Consider the following 21,375-nt stretch of genomic DNA (forward strand, 5'->3'; position numbering starts at 1 on the left):
TCCTAAGGGCCATTTAGATTTTCTCCCCAGTTTGATGCGAGTCCTATTCGGCATAAAAAAAGGATCATACAAAATGGCCGGGATCGATGATTTTCCCCTTTAAAAACTGCTATTGAATTGGACACACCGAAGAAGCGCTGTTCTAAACGGGCATGTTTTTCCACTCATCCGGAAAACATAGATCCCAACTAACGGAAGTCATACGCATGTTTAATTAAAGTAACACAATTTTTACAGCTGTCCATGGAGTGTTAAACTTTTCCAACCAAAGGCGCAAAGTTTCTTAAAAAAGAAAGTAAAAAAAACCCACCGCAATATTTCATATATTATCAGATCAATGCATTCATGTGTATAATGGTTCATATAGGGCCTATAGAGTGATTCTTGATTCAAGACATTCTTTGATTTTGATCGAAATAGACCATGGGACTGTTATGAATGTGTACTTTTAAGTGGAGGAAGGGGAAAACCTATATATGTATAATTATTTGTTTATGAATTAAATGATTGATACCAAAAAAGAACTAATGAGGCCTATACATAATTATGCATAAATCGGAACCTCTACAATACCGTGAGATCAGGAAGTGGGAGTGTTTCTGGGGGTTTAGAAGTTTTTGAAAAAGAATGAATAATTCACAAATAATGCGTTGTAATTACTGTGTAACACTCTGTTATTTTACAGTACATGTGTACGGTACGTGTTTATTTTTAAAATTACTGTCATGGTATTTCGCGATTCTTGGGGGCTGTTTTGCAAACTGATACGTATGCCCGGGAGTCAATGCTATTACGTCATTTACTCATTTCACTAATAAAAAGAGTTAAGCCCGGTTCATACTCTGCGCGAAAGCGAAAGCGAACGCGACTTGTGACGTCGTGGCAAGTATTCGCGCTGCGAATTCGTAAAAGTTGAACATATTTCAACTCGGGCGAATTTCGCAGCGAATGTTTTATGACGTCAAATTCGCTTCGCATTCGCTTTCGCATGAAGTATGAACCGGGCTTTACGGTTTTGCGTTATTTCGCAGTAAATAAAGCCGTTTTTTCGTTCGCAGATTTTGCACGAGTTTTTTTATTCTTAACTTGACATTCTGCAAACGCTGACTCGTACACTACCGTTTGGTGTTGGAATGAATGTTGTGCTCAATGTTTAAACACATAAAACAAAAAGCACCTTAGAAGGCGGCTAATTATTGAACTTTAACTCGTTCTTAAGAACAAAAATGCACGGGAAAAGCTATTCTTAAGTTGTGGATCTTGCATTATAGTCACAAGCAGCTTATAGTGAAGGTTTCGCTCTTGTGCTCAAAAGTTTAATTAACAGTAAAAATTAGTGCTAATTATGCCGTTCTTAAACATGGATGCACACGGGATTTCTCATCCTTAAGTTATTTGTTATTGATAAATTTTTCGAAAACTATCTTTGCGCTTTGGAACCGTGCTTGTGCGCGATATTCTAATTAAAAGTCAATTTTTTTTGGGGGGGGGGGGTCTTTAGGTGGTGCCCCCTCCGAAACGCACGGGGTGTGTCACTTAAGAGTGACGGTTTTGACGGTTGGACACCCCCACCTACTCGCTGCCACCATCAAACCTTTTGTGCGCGATATTCTAATTAAACCTCAATGGGCTCTCGGACTTCTGCCACATCAAGAGTTCCGCAAGGAGCAGTGCTCGGACCACTGTACTGCTGACTTTACCCGCCGAGCAAGTTGACTTCACAAGTGAGACTATTCGCTGACGATTGCCTAGTATACCAACAAATATCACCTGACAAGGACACCTCAACTCTACAAAACAATTTCAAGTTGCTCGAATCATGGCAGAATGAATGGCTCATGAACTTTAATCCATCGAAGTGCTGTACTATAACATTTGCTTACCGGAATCCTCCAAAGAGATCCTACATCTTTTGTGGGGAGCAACTCACATCGAACACAGCTTGCTGCAGCCAAAACCCAGACATTTCTCGGAGTCATCAGGCGGAATATGTGGAGCTGCCCAGAAGAAATGAAATCCATGGCATACCCTATCTTTGGAGTATCAGTGACTGTGTGGGACACACTCTGAGTGTAATGTAACACTAGACAGAGTCCAAAAATATGCAACAAGATTCTGCACAAAAAAATTACAGTATAGGAAGAGGGAACAGTCACTGGAATCCTGGAGCACATCAAGTGGGGAGACATGGAAGAGCAAAGGAAGATACAAAGGCTATCAGTGCTCTACAAAATCAATCATGAGCTGGTTTACATCTCATGAGCAGATCACCTCAACTGAAAAACAAGAAATACCAGGGGGCACCAACAAAAATCCTACAAACGACATGTAACCAAGGAAGTTAGTGTGATATTCCTGAGTGAATTTTACTGACTCAACCAGAACCAGAAACATGCACATTTCGTGGTTTTCAGGACGCAGTGCCCCTTTAATTTCGCCTTAGGAACTATTTTATCATCTTCCAAAACTTGTTGGAGCTAATATCGACTGTCCATCCTCAAATTAAACATGTTAATTGTTATATTTGTATACTGGCGTCTTCCGACTTTCCGATGTTTTTTTTAGACATGATAATGCTCACTTTCTTCCTTGTAAACAACATGCTAATTGTAAAAAAGAAATGGCCTCAAGGTGTTAACCTTCTGTATGGCCCTTTATTGGAGAAGTGATATAGGATAGTGGCCTTTAATAAGGAAGCAATGAACATTGTTAAAAATTGTTTAAACAACACCTTTTAAAAAGACCGTTTGATCGTTTTGCCTTTGCTAGCTATAGGGTTTTCACGGGCATCCGTTCATCAATTTTCCTGTAACCCTCGGACGCTATCATGCATGGCAGGCTGATAAAGCTGATGTGGTTCAACGTCGCAGCTACTCAAGGAATTCTTCAACACTGATGAGTCTGGTAAGTGTTTGCACTTCTTATGTTACTGAATTATTGTTTTTAATAATGTTACAGGGTGAGTAAAAAAAATGCGGAACCAAACCCCAAAACATTATATTTCATATTTTGAACAAATATGCAGCACCCAAAATAATAATGACTGGAAAGCCAATTTTACAAGGTACTGTTTGATGAATTTTTTTTACTGAAATTAGTCAATCCGTTTAGAAAATATCACCATTTACACACAATAACCCTAAAACCTGTCTCGTCCCCCCCCCCCAATGCGATTTCAAGAATCGTCGTCGCATCTTTCTTCAAACATCACCAGCGATTAAATCTCAGTATAAACGATAAAACATATTCAACAGAATCCCTTCGAAGGCCCGTCCTTTAAAAAAGTATATTTTATTAATTAAATTGTTTGCCAGGTTTGTTAATAAAGATATGCTACAGTTGGTAGCAGTTGTTGATATATGTATTCTGTGTCATTTTCTTTGTTGTTCCAAACAGTCAAAACACACAATGAATAGCTTTTTTGGACGAGACGGGTTTTAGGGTCATTGTGTTTAAATGGTGATGTTCTTTGAACGGATTGAGCAATTTGTATATTTTTTTAAAATAAAAAAGTAGCTTATCAAAATGGCTTTTCAGTCATTATTGTTGTCGGTGCTAAATATTCTTTTAAATATGAAATATATTTTATGGGATTTGGGTTCCGCTTTTTCTGACTCACCCTGTATAACGGCTCTTACCTCAATGTATATTCCAAGCCATACGACAATAAAGGCAATAGGATGATTTGCTTTTGTTGAGATAATTTGACATATCCATATGCGTTTAGTTTGAGACATTCTGTGCACTATTTGACTGCCTGTCAGCGAACCCTGGGCCAGCTATGATATGTCTTATGCTAAATCTCGAGTATGAGTCCCTTTTTAGAAAGAAATTCTCGGATTTTTGACATGGATAGGGAGCTGGATATTGTGGCTACAGTTCCCAACAAATTTAAAGTCCGCAGATCAAATACAAAGTTGAAGATAATTTGACATGCGCATCCATATTTTGGCCAAGGTTATATATGTACAATATATTCCATTTGACTGCCTATCAGTTGGTGCTCTGCCAGCTAAGATGTGACTAGTAATATCTCATTTTTTAGTGCCCTTGCCATCAGTAATTCTGGAATATTTTGACATGGATAGGGACCTTGCTAGTGTGACTACATTATACAACACGTTTGAATTCAGCAGATACCTGTAGACAATTAAAGATACGTATCGATGTTTCGGCCGACTATATTTCTGTGCAGTATTCTCCATTTGCCTGCCGATCAGTCTGTTGGGCCTCTGCCAGCTATGACATGAATATGGCAGTGGCGTTGTCATCAGAAATATCGAAATATTTTGACATGGATGTGGAGCTAGGTAATGTGGCTACATTCTCCCACAAGTATGGAGTTGGCTGACCAAATATAACTGGAGAAAATTAGGGATATGCAACTATGTTTTTGCTGAGGTTATTTCTGTGCGGTTTTGCATTTTGACTGCCTATTAGTTGGTGCTCCATCAGCTATGACATGACTTGCTATATCTCGACATTTAGTGCCCTTCTTCAGAAATCTCAGAATATTTTGAAATTTGAATATGGAGCTAGTAAGAGTGGCTACATTCTCCCACAAGTTTGGAGTTGACGCAACTATGTTTTAGCCAAGTTTATTTCTTTGCGGTTTTCCATTTGACTGCCTAACTTTGGCGCTCAAACAGCTATGACGTGACTTACTATATCTCGACTTTAAGTGCCCTCTTCATCAAAAACTTCATCATCCAACTATTTTGACACAGATGTGGAGCTAGTTAGCGTGGCTACATTCTCTTATAAGTTTGGAGTCAGCAGTGGTCAGTTTCGTTTTTGTGCAGTAAGTCCCATAGCGAGGCCTGTCAGTGCCAGCCGACATGGCTCTCATGTATAGCGGTCTAAAGGTACCTTGACATGGATGGATTTGAACAAACTATAGCTTGTTGGATAGCGGATGAATAGGCCAACAATCTGACAAATCGGCAAGGCTTCAGACTTGAAACTTTTGGAGTGAGCCCCAGACGTAGGTACATGATGCCCCCAGATTCGTTTTTGTGCAGTAAGTCCTCTAGCAAGGGCTGTCAGCGCCAGCCGACATGGCTCTCATGTGTCGCGGTCTAAAGGTGCTTTAACATAGATGGATTTTGACAAACTATAGCTTGTTGGATAGCGAATAAATAGGCCAACAAGCTGACAAATCGGCAAGGCTTCAGACTTGAAACTTTTGGAGTGAGTTCCAGACGTAGGTACATGATGCCCCCAGATTCGATTCGTTTTTGTGCAGTAAGTCCCATAGCAAGGGCTGTCAGCGCCAGCCGACATGGCTCTCATGTGTCGCGGTCTAAAGGTACCTTAACATTGTTGGATTTTGACAAACTATAGCTAGTTGGATAGCACATAAGTAGGTTAACAAGCTGACAAATCGGCAAGGCTTCAGACTTGAAACTTTTGGAGTGAGCCTCAGACGTAGGTACAAGATGCTCCCCAGATTCGTTTTTTATGCAGTAAGTGCCATAGCAAGGGTTGTCAGCGCCATCCGACATGGCTCTCATGTGTCGCTGTCTAAAGGTACCTTAACATGGATGGATTTTGACAAACTATAGCTTTTTGGATAGCAAATGAATAGGCCAACAAGCTGACAAATCGGCAAGGCTTCAGACGTGAAACTTTTGGAGTGAGTCCCAGACGTAGGTACATGATGCCCCCGGATTCGTTTTTGTGCAGTAAGTCCCATAGCAAGGGCTGTCAGCGCCAGCCGACATGGCTCTCATGTGTCGCGGTCTAAAGGTTCCTTAACATGGATGGATTTTGACAAACTATAGCTTGTTGGATAGCGGATGAATAGGTCAACAAGCTGACAAATCGGCAAAGCTTCAGAATTGAAACTTTTGGAGTGAGCCCCAGACGTAGGTACATGATGCCCCCAGATTCATTTTTGTGCAGAAAGTCCCATAGCACGGGCTGTCAGCGCCAGCCGACATGGCTCTCATGTGTCGCGGTCTAAAGGTACCTTAAGACGGATGGATTTTGACAAACTATAGCTTGTTGGATAGCGGATGAATAGGCCAACAAGCTGACAAATCGGCAAGGCTTCAGACTTGAAACTTTTGGAGTGAGCCCCAGACGTAGGTACATGATGCCCCCAGATTCGTTTTTGTGCAGAAAGTCCCATAGCAAGGGTTGTCAGCGCAAGCCGACTTGGCTCTCATGTGTCGCGGTCTAAAGGTACCTTAACATAGATGGATTTTGAAAAACTATAGCTTGTTGGATAGCGGATGAATAGGCCAACAAGCTGACATATCGGCAAGGCTTCAGACTTGAAACTTTTGGAGTGAGTCTCAGACGTAGGTACATGATGCCCCCAGATTCGTTTTTGTGCAGTAAGTCCCATAGCAAGGGCTGTCAGCGCCAGCCGACATGGCTCTCATGTGTCGCGGTCTAAAGGTACCTTAACATTGATGGATTTTGACAAACTATAGCTTGTTGGATAGCGGATGAGTAGGTTAACAAGCTGACAAATCGACAAGGCTTCAGACTTGAAACTTTTGGAGTGAGTTCCAGACGTAGGTACAAGATGCCCCCCAGATTCGTTTTTGTGCAGTAAGTGCCATAGCAAGGGCTGTCAGCGCCAACCGACATGGCTCTCATGTGTCGCTGTCTAAAGGTACCTTCACATCGATGGATTTTGACATACTATAGCTTTTTGGATATCGGATGAATAGGCCAACAAGCTGACAAATCGGCAAGGCTTCAGACTTGAAACTTTTGGAGTGAGTCCCAGACGTAGGTACATGATGCCCCCATATTCGTTTTTGTGCAGTAAGTCCCATAGCAAGGGCTGTCAGCGCCAGCCGACATGGCTCTCATGTGTCGCGGTCTAAAGGTACCTTAACATGGATGGATTTTGACAAACTATAGCTTGTTGGATAGCGGATGAATAGGCCAACAAGCTGACAAATCGGCAAGGCTTCAGACGTGAAACTTTTGGAGTGAGTCCCAGACGTAGGTACATGATGCCCCCAGATTCGTTTTTGTGCAGTAAGTCCCATAGCAAGGGCTGTCAGCGCCAGCCGACATGGCTCTCATGTGTCGCGGTCTAAAGGTACCTTAACATCGATGGATTTTGACAAACTATAGCTTGTTGGATAGCGGATGAATAGGCCAACAAGCTGACAAATCGGCAAGGCTTCAGACTTGAAACTTTTGGAGTGAGTCCCAGACGTAGGTACATGATGCCCCCAGATTCGTTTTTGTGCAGTAAGTCCCATAGCAAGGGCTGTCAGCGCCAGCCGACATGGCTCTCATGTGTCGCGGTCTAAAGGTACCTTAACATTGATGGATTTTGACAAACTATAGCTTGTTGGATAGCGGATGAATAGGCCAACAAGCTGACAAATCGGCAAGGCTTCAGACTTGAAACTTTTGGAGTGAGCCCCAGACGTAGGTACATGATGCCCCCAGATTCGTTTTTGTGCAGTAAGTCCCATAGCAAGGGCTGTCAGCGCCAGCCGACATGGCTCTCATGTGTCGCGGTCTAAAGGTACCTTAACATGGATGGATTTTGACAAACTATAGCTTGTTGGATAGCGGATGAATAGGCCAACAAGCTGACAAATCGGCAAGGCTTCAGACTTGAAACTTTTGGAGTGAGTCCCAGACGTAGGTACATGATGCCCCCAGATTCGTTTTTGTGCAGTAAGTCCCATAGCAAGGGCTGTCAGCGCCAGCCGACATGGCTCTCATGTGTCGCGGTCTAAAGGTACCTTAACATGGATGGATTTTGACAAACTATAGCTTGTTGGATAGCGGATGAATAGGCCAACAAGCTGACAAATCGGCAAAGCTTCAGACTTGAAACTTTTGGAGTGAGCCCCAGACGTAGGTACAAGATGCCCCCCAGATTCGTTTTTGTGCAGTAAGTGCCATAGCAAGGGCTGTCAGCGCCAGCCGACATGGCTCTCATGTGTCGCTGTCTAAAGGTACCTTCACATGGATGGATTTTGACAAACTATAGCTTGTTGGATAGCGGATGAATAGGCCAACAAGCTGACAAATCGGCAAGGCTTCAGACTTGAAACTTTTGGAGTGAGTCCCAGACGTAGGTACATGATGCCCCCAGATTCGTTTTTGTGCAGTAAGTCCCATAGCAAGGGCTGTCAGCGCCAGCCGACATGGCTCTCATGTGTCGCGGTCTAAAGGTACCTTAACATGGATGGATTTTGACAAACTATAGCTTGTTGGATAGCGGATGAATAGGCCAACAAGCTGACAAATCGGCAAGGCTTCAGACTTGAAACTTTTGGAGTGAGCCCCAGACGTAGGTACATGATGCCCCCAGATTCGTTTTTGTGCAGTAAGTCCCATAGCAAGGGCTGTCAGCGCCAGCCGACATGGCTCTCATGTGTCGCGGTCTAAAGGTACCTTAACATGGATGGATTTTGACAAACTATAGCTTGTTGGATAGCGGATGAATAGGCCAACAAGCTGACAAATCGGCAAGGCTTCAGACTTGAAACTTTTGGAGTGAGCCCCAGACGTAGGTACATGATGCCCCCAGATTCGTTTTTGTGCAGTAAGTGCCATAGCAAGGGCTGTCAGCGCCAGCCGACATGGCTCTCATGTGTCGCTGTCTAAAGGTACCTTCACATCGATGGATTTTGACAAACTATAGCTTGTTGGATAGCGGATGAATAGGCCAACAAGCTGACAAATCGGCAAGGCTTCAGACTTGAAACTTTTGGAGTGAGCCCCAGACGTAGGTACATGATGCCCCCAGATTCGTTTTTGTGCAGTAAGTCCCATAGCAAGGGCTGTCAGCGCCAGCCGACATGGCTCTCATGTGTCGCGGTCTAAAGGTACCTTAACATGGATGGATTTTGACAAACTATAGCTTGTTGGATAGCGGATGAATAGGCCAACAAGCTGACAAATCGGCAAGGCTTCAGACTTGAAACTTTTGGAGTGAGTCCCAGACGTAGGTACATGATGCCCCCAGATTCGTTTTTGTGCAGTAAGTCCCATAGCAAGGGCTGTCAGCGCCAGCCGACATGGCTCTCATGTGTCGCGGTCTAAAGGTACCTTAACATGGATGGATTTTGACAAACTATAGCTTGTTGGATAGCGGATGAATAGGCCAACAAGCTGACAAATCGGCAAGGCTTCAGAATTGAAACTTTTGGAGTGAGCCCCAGACGTAGGTACATGATGCCCCCAGATTCGTTTTTGTGCAGTAAGTCCCATAGCAAGGGCTGTCAGCGCCAGCCGACATGGCTCTCATGTGTCGCGGTCTAAAGGTACCTTAACATGGATGGATTTTGACAAACTATAGCTTGTTGGATAGCGGATGAATAGGCCAACAAGCTGACAAATCGGCAAGGCTTCAGACTTGAAACTTTTGGAGTGAGTCCCAGACGTAGGTACATGATGCCCCCAGATTCGTTTTTGTGCAGTAAGTCCCATAGCAAGGGCTGTCAGCGCCAGCCGACATGGCTCTCATGTGTCGCGGTCTAAAGGTACCTTAACATAGATGGATTTTGACAAACTATAGCTTTTGGATAGCGGATGAATAGGCCAACAAGCTGACAAATCGGCAAGGCTTCAGACTTGAAACTTTTGGAGTGAGTCCCAGACGTAGGTACATGATGCCCCAGATTCGTTTTTGTGCAGTAAGTCCATAGCAAGGGCTGTCAGCGCCAGCCGACATGGCTCTCATGTGTCGCGGTCTAAAGGTACCTTAACATGGATGGATTTTGACAAACTATAGCTTGTTGGATAGCGGATGAATAGGCCAACAAGCTGACAAATCGGCAAGGCTTCAGACTTGAAACTTTTGGAGTGAGCCCCAGACGTAGGTACATGATGCCCCCAGATTCGTTTTTGTGCAGTAAGTCCCATAGCAAGGGCTGTCAGCGCCAGCCGACATGGCTCTCATGTGTCGCGGTCTAAAGGTACCTTAACACGGATGGATTTTGACAAACTATAGCTTGTTGGATAGCGGATGAATAGGCCAACAAGCTGACAAATCGGCAAGGCTTCAGACTTGAAACTTTTGGAGTGAGTCCCAGACGTAGGTACATGATGCCCCGAGATTCGTTTTTGTGCAGTAAGTCCCATAGCAAGGGCTGTCAGCGCCAGCCGACATGGCTCTCATGTGTCGCGGTCTAAAGGTACCTTAACATTGATGGATTTTGACAAACTATAGCTTGTTGGATAGCGGATGAGTAGGTTAACAAGCTGACAAATCGGCAAGGCTTCAGACTTGAAACTTTTGGAGTGAGCTCCAGACGTAGGTACATGATGCCCCCAGATTCGTTTTTGTGCAGTAAGTCCCATAGCAAGGGCTGTCAGCGCCAGCCGACATGGCTCTCATGTGTCGCGGTCTAAAGGTACCTTCACATGGATGGATTTTGACAAACTATAGCTTGTTGGATAGCGGATGAATAGGCCAACAAGCTGACAAATCGGCAAGGCTTCAGACTTGAAACTTTTGGAGTGAGTCCCAGACGTAGGTACATGATGCCCCCAGATTCGTTTTTGTGCAGTAAGTCCCATAGCAAGGGCTGTCAGCGCCAGCCGACATGGCTCTCATGTGTCGCGGTCTAAAGGTACCTTAACATGGATGGATTTTGACAAACTATAGCTTGTTGGATAGCGGATGAATAGGCCAACAAGCTGACAAATCGGCAAGGCTTCAGACTTGAAACTTTTGGAGTGAGTCCCAGACGTAGGTACATGATGCCCCCAGATTCGTTTTTGTGCAGTAAGTCCCATAGCAAGGGCTGTCAGCGCCAGCCGACATGGCTCTCATGTGTCGCGGTCTAAAGGTACCTTAACATGGATGGATTTTGACAAACTATAGCTTGTTGGATAGCGGATGAATAGGCCAACAAGCTGACAAATCGGCAAAGCTTCAGACTTGAAACTTTTGGAGTGAGCCCCAGACGTAGGTACAAGATGCCCCCAGATTCGTTTTTGTGCAGTAAGTGCCATAGCAAGGGCTGTCAGCGCCAGCCGACATGGCTCTCATGTGTCGCTGTCTAAAGGTACCTTAACATCGATGGATTTTGACAAACTATAGCTTGTTGGATAGCGGATGAATAGGCCAACAAGCTGACAAATCGGCAAGGCTTCAGACTTGAAACTTTTGGAGTGAGCCCCAGACGTAGGTACATGATGCCCCCAGATTCGTTTTTGTGCAGTAAGTCCCATAGCAAGGGCTGTCAGCGCCAGCCGACATGGCTCTCATGTGTCGCGGTCTAAAGGTACCTTCACATGGATGGATTTTGACAAACTATAGCTTGTTGGATAGCGGATGAATAGGCCAACAAGCTGACAAATCGGCAAGGCTTCAAACTTGAAACTTTTGGAGTGAGTCCCAGACGTAGGTACATGATGCCCCCAGATTCGTTTTTGTGCAGTAAGTCCCATAGCAAGGGCTGTCAGCGCCAGCCGACATGGCTCTCATGTGTCGCGGTCTAAAGGTACCTTAACATTGATGGATTTTGACAAACTATAGCTTGTTGGATAGCGGATGAATAGGCCAACAAGCTGACAAATCGGCAAGGCTTCAGACTTGAAACTTTTGGAGTGAGCCCCAGACGTAGGTACATGATGCCCCCAGATTCGTTTTTGTGCAGTAAGTCCCATAGCAAGGGCTGTCAGCGCCAGCCGACATGGCTCTCATGTGTCGCGGTCTAAAGGTACCTTAACATGGATGGATTTTGACAAACTATAGCTTGTTGGATAGCGGATGAATAGGCCAACAAGCTGACAAATCGGCAAGGCTTCAGACTTGAAACTTTTGGAGTGAGCCCCAGACGTAGGTACAAGATGCCCCCAGATTCGTTTTTGTGCAGTAAGTGCCATAGCAAGGGCTGTCAGCGCCAGCCGACATGGCTCTCATGTGTCGCTGTCTAAAGGTACCTTAACATGGATGGATTTTGACAAACTATAGCTTGTTGGATAGCGGATGAATAGGCCAACAAGCTGACAAATCGGCAAGGCTTCAGACTTGAAACTTTTGGAGTGAGTCCCAGACGTAGGTACATGATGCCCCCAGATTCGTTTTTGTGCAGTAAGTCCCATAGCAAGGGCTGTCAGCGCCAGCCGACATGGCTCTCATGTGTCGCGGTCTAAAGGTACCTTCACATGGATGGATTTTGACAAACTATAGCTTGTTGGATAGCGGATGAATAGGCCAACAAGCTGACAAATCGGCAAGGCTTCAGACTTGAAACTTTTGGAGTGAGTCCCAGACGTAGGTACATGATGCCCCCAGATTCGTTTTTGTGCAGTAAGTCCCATAGCAAGGGCTGTCAGCGCCAGCCGACATGGCTCTCATGTGTCGCGGTCTAAAGGTACCTTAACATGGATGGATTTTGACAAACTATAGCTTGTTGGATAGGGATGAATAGGCCAACAAGCTGACAAATCGGCAAGGCTTCAGACTTGAAACTTTTGGAGTGAGTCCCAGACGTAGGTACATGATGCCCCCAGATTCGTTTTTGTGCAGTAAGTCCCATAGCAAGGGCTGTCAGCGCCAGCCGACATGGCTCTCATGTGTCGCGGTCTAAAGGTACCTTAACATGGATGGATTTTGACAAACTATAGCTTGTTGGATAGCGGATGAATAGGCCAACAAGCTGACAAATCGGCAAGGCTTCAGACTTGAAACTTTTGGAGTGAGCCCCAGACGTAGGTACATGATGCCCCCAGATTCGTTTTTGTGCAGTAAGTCCCATAGCAAGGGCTGTCAGCGCCAGCCGACATGGCTCTCATGTGTCGCGGTCTAAAGGTACCTTAACATGGATGGATTTTGACAAACTATAGCTTGTTGGATAGCGGATGAATAGGCCAACAAGCTGACAAATCGGCAAGGCTTCAGACTTGAAACTTTTGGAGTGAGTCCCAGACGTAGGTACATGATGCCCCCAGATTCGTTTTTGTGCAGTAAGTCCCATAGCAAGGGCTGTCAGCGCCAGCCGACATGGCTCTCATGTGTCGCGGTCTAAAGGTACCTTAACATGGATGGATTTTGACAAACTATAGCTTGTTGGATAGCGGATGAATAGGCCAACAAGCTGACAAATCGGCAAGGCTTCAGACTTGAAACTTTTGGAGTGAGCCCCAGACGTAGGTACATGATGCCCCCAGATTCGTTTTTGTGCAGTAAGTCCCATAGCAAGGGCTGTCAGCGCCAGCCGACATGGCTCTCATGTGTCGCTGTCTAAAGGTACCTTCACATCGATGGATTTTTGACAAACTATAGCTTTTGGATAGCGGATGAATAGGCCAACAAGCTGACAAATCGGCAAGGCTTCAGACTTGAAACTTTTGGAGTGAGTCCCAGACGTAGGTACATGATGCCCCCAGATTCGTTTTTGTGCAGTAAGTCCCATAGCAAGGGCTGTCAGCGCCAGCCGACATGGCTCTCATGTGTCGCGGTCTAAAGGTACCTTAACATTGATGGATTTTGACAAACTATAGCTTGTTGGATAGCGGATGAATAGGCCAACAAGCTGACAAATCGGCAAGGCTTCAGACTTGAAACTTTTGGAGTGAGTCCCAGACGTAGGTACATGATGCCCCCAGATTCGTTTTTGTGCAGTAAGTCCCATAGCAAGGGCTGTCAGCGCCAGCCGACATGGCTCTCATGTGTCGCGGTCTAAAGGTACCTTAACATTGATGGATTTTGACAAACTATAGCTTGTTGGATAGCGGATGAATAGGCCAACAAGCTGACAAATCGGCAAGGCTTCAGACTTGAAACTTTTGGAGTGAGTCCCAGACGTAGGTACATGATGCCCCCAGATTCGTTTTTGTGCAGTAAGTCCCATAGCAAGGGCTGTCAGCGCCAGCCGACATGGCTCTCATGTGTCGCGGTCTAAAGGTACCTTAACATGGATGGATTTTGACAAACTATAGCTTGTTGGATAGCGGATGAATAGGCCAACAAGCTGACAAATCGGCAAAGCTTCAGACTTGAAACTTTTGGAGTGAGCCCCAGACGTAGGTACAAGATGCCCCCCAGATTCGTTTTTGTGCAGTAAGTGCCATAGCAAGGGCTGTCAGCGCCAGCCGACATGGCTCTCATGTGTCGCTGTCTAAAGGTACCTTCACATCGATGGATTTTGACAAAGCTTTAGCTTGTTGGATAGCGGATGAATAGGCCAACAAGCTGACAAATCGGCAAGGCTTCAGACTTGAAACTTTTGGAGTGAGTCCCAGACGTAGGTACATGATGCCCCCAGATTCGTTTTTGTGCAGTAAGTCCCATAGCAAGGGCTGTCAGCGCCAGCCGACATGGCTCTCATGTGTCGCGGTCTAAAGGTACCTTAACATGGATGGATTTTGACAAACTATAGCTTGTTGGATAGCGGATGAATAGGCCAACAAGCTGACAAATCGGCAAGGCTTCAAACTTGAAACTTTTGGAGTGAGTCCCAGACGTAGGTACATGATGCCCCCAGATTCGTTTTTGTGCAGTAAGTCCCATAGCAAGGGCTGTCAGCGCCAGCCGACATGGCTCTCATGTGTCGCGGTCTAAAGGTACCTTAACATTGATGGATTTTGACAAACTATAGCTTGTTGGATAGCGGATGAATAGGCCAACAAGCTGACAAATCGGCAAGGCTTCAGACTTGAAACTTTTGGAGTGAGCCCCAGACGTAGGTACATGATGCCCCCATATTCGTTTTTGTGCAGTAAGTCCCATAGCAAGGGCTGTCAGCGCCAGCCGACATGGCTCTCATGTGTCGCGGTCTAAAGGTACCTTAACATGGATGGATTTTGACAAACTATAGCTTGTTGGATAGCGGATGAATAGGCCAACAAGCTGACAAATCGGCAAGGCTTCAGACTTGAAACTTTTGGAGTGAGCCCCAGACGTAGGTACAAGATGCCCCCAGATTCGTTTTTGTGCAGTAAGTCCCATAGCAAGGGCTGTCAGCGCCAGCCGACATGGCTCTCATGTGTCGCGCTGTCTAAAGGTACCTTAACATGGATGGATTTTACAAACTATAGCTTTTGGATAGCGGATGAATAGGCCAACAAGCTGACAAATCGGCAAGGCTTCAGACTTGAAACTTTTGGAGTGAGTCCCAGACGTAGGTACATGATGCCCCAGAGTTTCGTTTTTTGTGCAGTAAGTCCCATAGCAAGGGCTGTCAGCGCCAGCCGACATGGCTCTCATGTGTCGCGGTCTAAAGGTACCTTCACATGATGGATTTTGACAAACTATAGCTTGTTGGATAGCGGATGAATAGGCCAACAAGCTGACAAATCGGCAAGGCTTCAGACTTGAAACTTTTGGAGTGAGTCCCAGACGTAGGTACATGATGCCCCCAGATTCGTTTTTGTGCAGTAAGTCCCATAGCAAGGGCTGTCAGCGCCAGCCGACATGGCTCTCATGTGTCGCGGTCTAAAGGTACCTTAACATTGATGGATTTTGACAAACTATAGCTTGTTGGATAGCGGATGAATAGGCCAACAAGCTGACAAATCGGCAAGGCTTCAGACTTGAAACTTTTGGAGTGAGCCCCAGACGTAGGTACAAGATGCCCCCAGATTCGTTTTTGTGCAGTAAGTGCCATAGCAAGGGCTGTCAGCGCCAGCCGACATGGCTCTCATGTGTCGCGGTCTAAAGGTACCTTAACATGGATGGATTTTGACAAACTATAGCTTGTTGGATAGCGGATGAATAGGCCAACAAGCTGACAAATCGGCAAGGCTTCAGACTTGAAACTTTTGGAGTGAGCTCCAGACGTAGGTACATGATGCCCCCCAGATTCGTTTTTTGTGCAGTAAGTGCCATAGCAAGGGCTGTCAGCGCCAGCCGACATGGCTCTCATGTGTCGCTGTCTAAAGGTACCTTCACATGGATGGATTTTGACAAACTATAGCTTTTTGGATAGCGGATGAATAGGCCAACAAGCTGACAAATCGGCAAGGCTTCAGACTTGAAACTTTTGGAGTGAGTCCCAGACGTAGGTACATGATGCCCCCAGATTCGTTTTTGTGCAGTAAGTCCCATAGCAAGGGCTGTCAGCGCCAGCCGACATGGCTCTCATGTGTCGCGGTCTAAAGGTACCTTAACATGGATGGATTTTGACAAACTATAGCTTGTTGGATAGCGGATGAATAGGCCAACAAGCTGACAAATCGGCAAGGCTTCAGACTTGAAACTTTTGGAGTGAGCCCCAGACGTAGGTACAAGATGCCCCCAGATTCGTTTTTGTGCAGTAAGTCCCATAGCAAGGGCTGTCAGCGCCAGCCGACATGGATCTCATGTGTCGCGGTCTAAAGGTACCTTAACATGGATGGATTTTGACAAACTATAGCTTGTTGGATAGCGGATGAATAGGCCAACAAGCTGACAAATCGGCAAGGCTTCAGACTTGAAACTTTTGGAGTGAGCCCCAGACGTAGGTACATGATGCCCCCAGATTCGTTTTTGTGCAGTAAGTGCCATAGCAAGGGCTGTCAGCGCCAGCCGACATGGCTCTCATGTGTCGCGGTCTAAAGGTACCTTAACATGGATGGATTTTGACAAACTATAGCTTGTTGGATAGCGGATGAATAGGCCAACAAGCTGACAAATCGGCAAGGCTTCAGACTTGAAACTTTTGGAGTGAGCCCCAGACGTAGGTACAAGATGCCCCCAGATTCGTTTTTGTGCAGTAAGTCCCATAGCAAGGGCTGTCAGCGCCAGCCGACATGGCTCTCATGTGTCGCGGTCTAAAGGTACCTTAACATGGATGGATTTTGACAAACTATAGCTTTTTGGATAGCGGATGAATAGGCCAACAAGCTGACAAATCGGCAAGGCTTCAGACTTGAAACTTTTGGAGTGAGTCCCAGACGTAGGTACATGATGCCCCCAGATTCGTTTTTGTGCAGTAAGTCCCATAGCAAGGGCTGTCAGCGCCAGCCGACATGGCTCTCATGTGTCGCGGTCTAAAGGTACCTTAACATGGATGGATTTTGACAAACTATAGCTTGTTGGATAGCGGATGAATAGGCCAACAAGCTGACAAATCGGCAAGGCTTCAGACTTGAAACTTTTGGAGTGAGCCCCAGACGTAGGTACATGATGCCCCCAGATTCGTTTTTGTGCAGTAAGTCCCATAGCAAGGGCTGTCAGCGCCAGCCGACATGGCTCTCATGTGTCGCGGTCTAAAGGTACCTTAACATGGATGGATTTTGACAAACTATAGCTTGTTGGATAGCGGATGAATAGGCCAACAAGCTGACAAATCGGCAAGGCTTCAGACTTGAAACTTTTGGAGTGAGCCCCAGACGTAGGTACATGATGCCCCCAGATTCGTTTTTGTGCAGTAAGTCCATAGCAAGGGCTGTCAGCGCCAGCCGACATGGCTCTCATGTGTCGCGGTCTAAAGGTACCTTAACATCGATGGATTTTGACAAACTATAGCTTGTTGGATAGCGGATGAATAGGCCAACAAGCTGACAAATCGGCAAGGCTTCAGACTTGAAACTTTTGGAGTGAGCCCAGACGTAGGTACATGATGCCCCCAGATTCGTTTTTGTGCAGTAAGTCCCATAGCAAGGGCTGTCAGCGCCAGCCGACATGGCTCTCATGTGTCGCGGTCTAAAGGTACCTTAACATGGATGGATTTTGACAAACTATAGCTTGTTGGATAGCGGATGAATAGGCCAACAAGCTGACAAATCGGCAAGGCTTCAGACTTGAAACTTTTGGAGTGAGCCCCAGACGTAGGTACATGATGCCCCCAGATTCGTTTTTGTGCAGTAAGTCCCATAGCAAGGGCTGTCAGCGCCAGCCGACATGGCTCTCATGTGTCGCGGTCTAAAGGTACCTTAACATGGATGGATTTTGACAAACTATAGCTTGTTGGATAGCGGATGAATAGGCCAACAAGCTGACAAATCGGCAAGGCTTCAGACTTGAAACTTTTGGAGTGAGTCCCAGACGTAGGTACATGATGCCCCCAGATTCGTTTTTGTGCAGTAAGTCCCATAGCAAGGGCTGTCAGCGCCAGCCGACATGGCTCTCATGTGTCGCGGTCTAAAGGTACCTTAACATTGATGGATTTTGACAAACTATAGCTTGTTGGATAGCGGATGAATAGGCCAACAAGCTGACAAATCGGCAAGGCTTCAGACTTGAAACTTTTGGAGTGAGCCCCAGACGTAGGTACATGATGCCCCCAGATTCGTTTTTGTGCAGTAAGTCCCATAGCAAGGGCTGTCAGCGCCAGCCGACATGGCTCTCATGTGTCGCGGTCTAAAGGTACCTTAACATGGATGGATTTTGACAAACTATAGCTTGTTGGATAGCGGATGAATAGGCCAACAAGCTGACAAATCGGCAAGGCTTCAGACTTGAAACTTTTGGAGTGAGTCCCAGACGTAGGTACATGATGCCCCCAGATTCGTTTTTGTGCAGTAAGTCCCATAGCAAGGGCTGTCAGCGCCAGCCGACATGGCTCTCATGTGTCGCGGTCTAAAGGTACCTTAACATGGATGGATTTTGACAAACTATAGCTTGTTGGATAGCGGATGAATAGGCCAACAAGCTGACAAATCGGCAAGGCTTCAGACTTGAAACTTTTGGAGTGAGCCCAGACGTAGGTACATGATGCCCCCAGATTCGTTTTTGTGCAGTAAGTCCCATAGCAAGGGCTGTCAGCGCCAGCCGACATGGCTCTCATGTGTCGCGGTCTAAAGGTACCTTAACATGGATGGATTTTGACAAACTATAGCTTGTTGGATAGCGGATGAATAGGCCAACAAGCTGACAAATCGGCAAGGCTTCAGACTTGAAACTTTTGGAGTGAGCCCCAGACGTAGGTACATGATGCCCCCGATTCGTTTTTGTGCAGTAAGTCCATAGCAAGGGCTGTCAGCGCCAGCCGACATGGCTCTCATGTGTCGGTCTAAAGGTACCTTAACATGGATGGATTTTGACAAACTAAAGCTTGTTGGATAGCGGATGAATAGGCCAACAAGCTGACAAATCGGCAAGGCTTCAGACTTGAAACTTTTGGAGTGAGCCCCAGACGTAGGTACATGATGCCCCCCAGATTCGTTTTTGTGCAGTAAGTGCCATAGCAAGGGCTGTCAGCGCCAGCCGACATGGCTCTCATGTGTCGCTGGTCTAAAGGTACCTTAACATCGATGGATTTTTACAAACTATAGCTTTTGGATAGCGGATGAATAGGCCAACAAGCTGACAAATCGGCAAGGTTTCAGACTTGAAACTTTTGGAGTGAGTCCCAGACGTAGGTACATGATGCCCCCAGATTCGTTTTTGTGCAGTAAGTCCCATAGCAAGGGCTGTCAGCGCCAGCCGACATGGCTCTCATGTGTCGCGGTCTAAAGGTACCTTAACATTGATGGATTTTGACAAACTATAGCTTGTTGGATAGCGGATGAATAGGCCAACAAGCTGACAAATCGGCAAGGCTTCAGACTTGAAACTTTTGGAGTGAGTCCCAGACGTAGGTACATGATGCCCCCAGATTCGTTTTTGTGCAGTAAGTCCCATAGCAAGGGCTGTCAGCGCCAGCCGACATGGCTCTCATGTGTCGCGGTCTAAAGGTACCTTAACATGATGGATTTTGACAAACTATAGCTTGTTGGATAGCGGATGAGTAGGCCAACAAGCTGACAAATCGACAAGGCTTCAGACTTGAAACTTTTGGAGTGAGCCCCAGACGTAGGTACATGATGCCCCCAGATTCGTTTTTGTGCAGTAAGTGCCATAGCAAGGGCTGTCAGCGCCAGCCGACATGGCTCTCATGTGTCGCGGTCTAAAGGTACCTTAACATGGATGGATTTTGACAAACTATAGCTTGTTGGATAGCGGATGAATAGGTCAACAAGCTGACAAATCGGCAAAGCTTCAGAATTGAAACTTTTGGAGTGAGCTCCCAGACGTAGGTACATGATGCCCCCAGATTCGTTTTTTGTGCAGTAAGTGCCATAGCAAGGGCTGTCAGCGCCAGCCGACATGGCTCTCATGTGTCGCGGTCTAAAGGTACCTTCACATGGATGGATTTTGACAAACTATAGCTTTTTGGATAGCAGATGAATAGGCCAACAAGCTGACAAATCGGCAAGGCTTCAGACTTGAAACTTTTGGAGTGAGTCCCAGACGTAGGTACATGATGCCCCCAGATTCGTTTTTGTGCAGTAAGTCCCATAGCAAGGGCTGTCAGCGCCAGCCGACATGGCTCTCATGTGTCGCGGTCTAAAGGTACCTTAACATGGATGGATTTTGACAAACTATAGCTTGTTGGATAGCGGATGAATAGGCCAACAAGCTGACAAATCGGCAAAGCTTCAGACTTGAAACTTTTGGAGTGAGCCCCAGACGTAGGTACAAGATGCCCCCAGATTCGTTTTTGTGCAGTAAGTCCCATAGCAAGGGTTGTCAGCGCCAGCCGACATGGCTCTCATGTGTCGCGGTCTAAAGGTACCTTAACATGGATGGATTTTGACAAACTATAGCTTGTTGGATAGCGGATGAATAGGCCAACAAGCTGACAAATCGGCAAGGCTTCAGACTTGAAACTTTTGGAGTGAGCCCAGACGTAGGTACAAGATGCCCCCCGATTCGTTTTTGTGCAGTAAGTCCCATAGCAAGGGCTGTCAGCGCCAGCCGACATGGCTCTCATGTGTCGCGGTCTAAAGGTACCTTAACATGGATGGATTTTGACAAACTATAGCTTGTTGGATAGCGGATGAATAGGCCAACAAGCTGACAAATCGGCAAGGCTTCAGACTTGAAACTTTTGGAGTGAGCCCCAGACGTAGGTACATGATGCCCCCAGATTCGTTTTTGTGCAGTAAGTGCCATAGCAAGGGCTGTCAGCGCCAGCCGACATGGCTCTCATGTGTCGCGGTCTAAAGGTACCTTAACATGGATGGATTTTGACAAACTATAGCTTGTTGGATAGCGGATGAATAGGCCAACAAGCTGACAAATCGGCAAGGCTTCAGACTTGAAACTTTTGGAGTGAGCCCAGACGTAGGTACATGATGCCCCCAGATTCGTTTTTGTGCAGAAAGTCCCATAGCAAGGGCTGTCAGCGCCAGCCGACATGGCTCTCATGTGTCGCGGTCTAAAGGTACCTTAACATGGATGGATTTTGACAAACTATAGCTTGTTGGATAGCGGATGAATAGGCCAACAAGCTGACAAATCGGCAAGGCTTCAGACTTGAAACTTTTGGAGTGAGTCCCAGACGTAGGTACATGATGCCCCCAGATTCGTTTTGTGCAGTAAGTCCCATAGCAAGGGCTGTCAGCGCCAGCCGACATGGCTCTCATGTGTCGCGGTCTAAAGGTACCTTAACATGGATGGATTTTGACAAACTATAGCTTGTTGGATAGCGGATGAATAGGCCAACAAGCTGACAATCGGCAAGG

The sequence above is a fragment of the Patiria miniata genome, unplaced genomic scaffold, assembly GCF_015706575.1.
Source record: "Patiria miniata isolate m_02_andy unplaced genomic scaffold, ASM1570657v1 HiC_scaffold_7, whole genome shotgun sequence".
NCBI lineage: Eukaryota > Metazoa > Echinodermata > Asteroidea > Valvatida > Asterinidae > Patiria > Patiria miniata.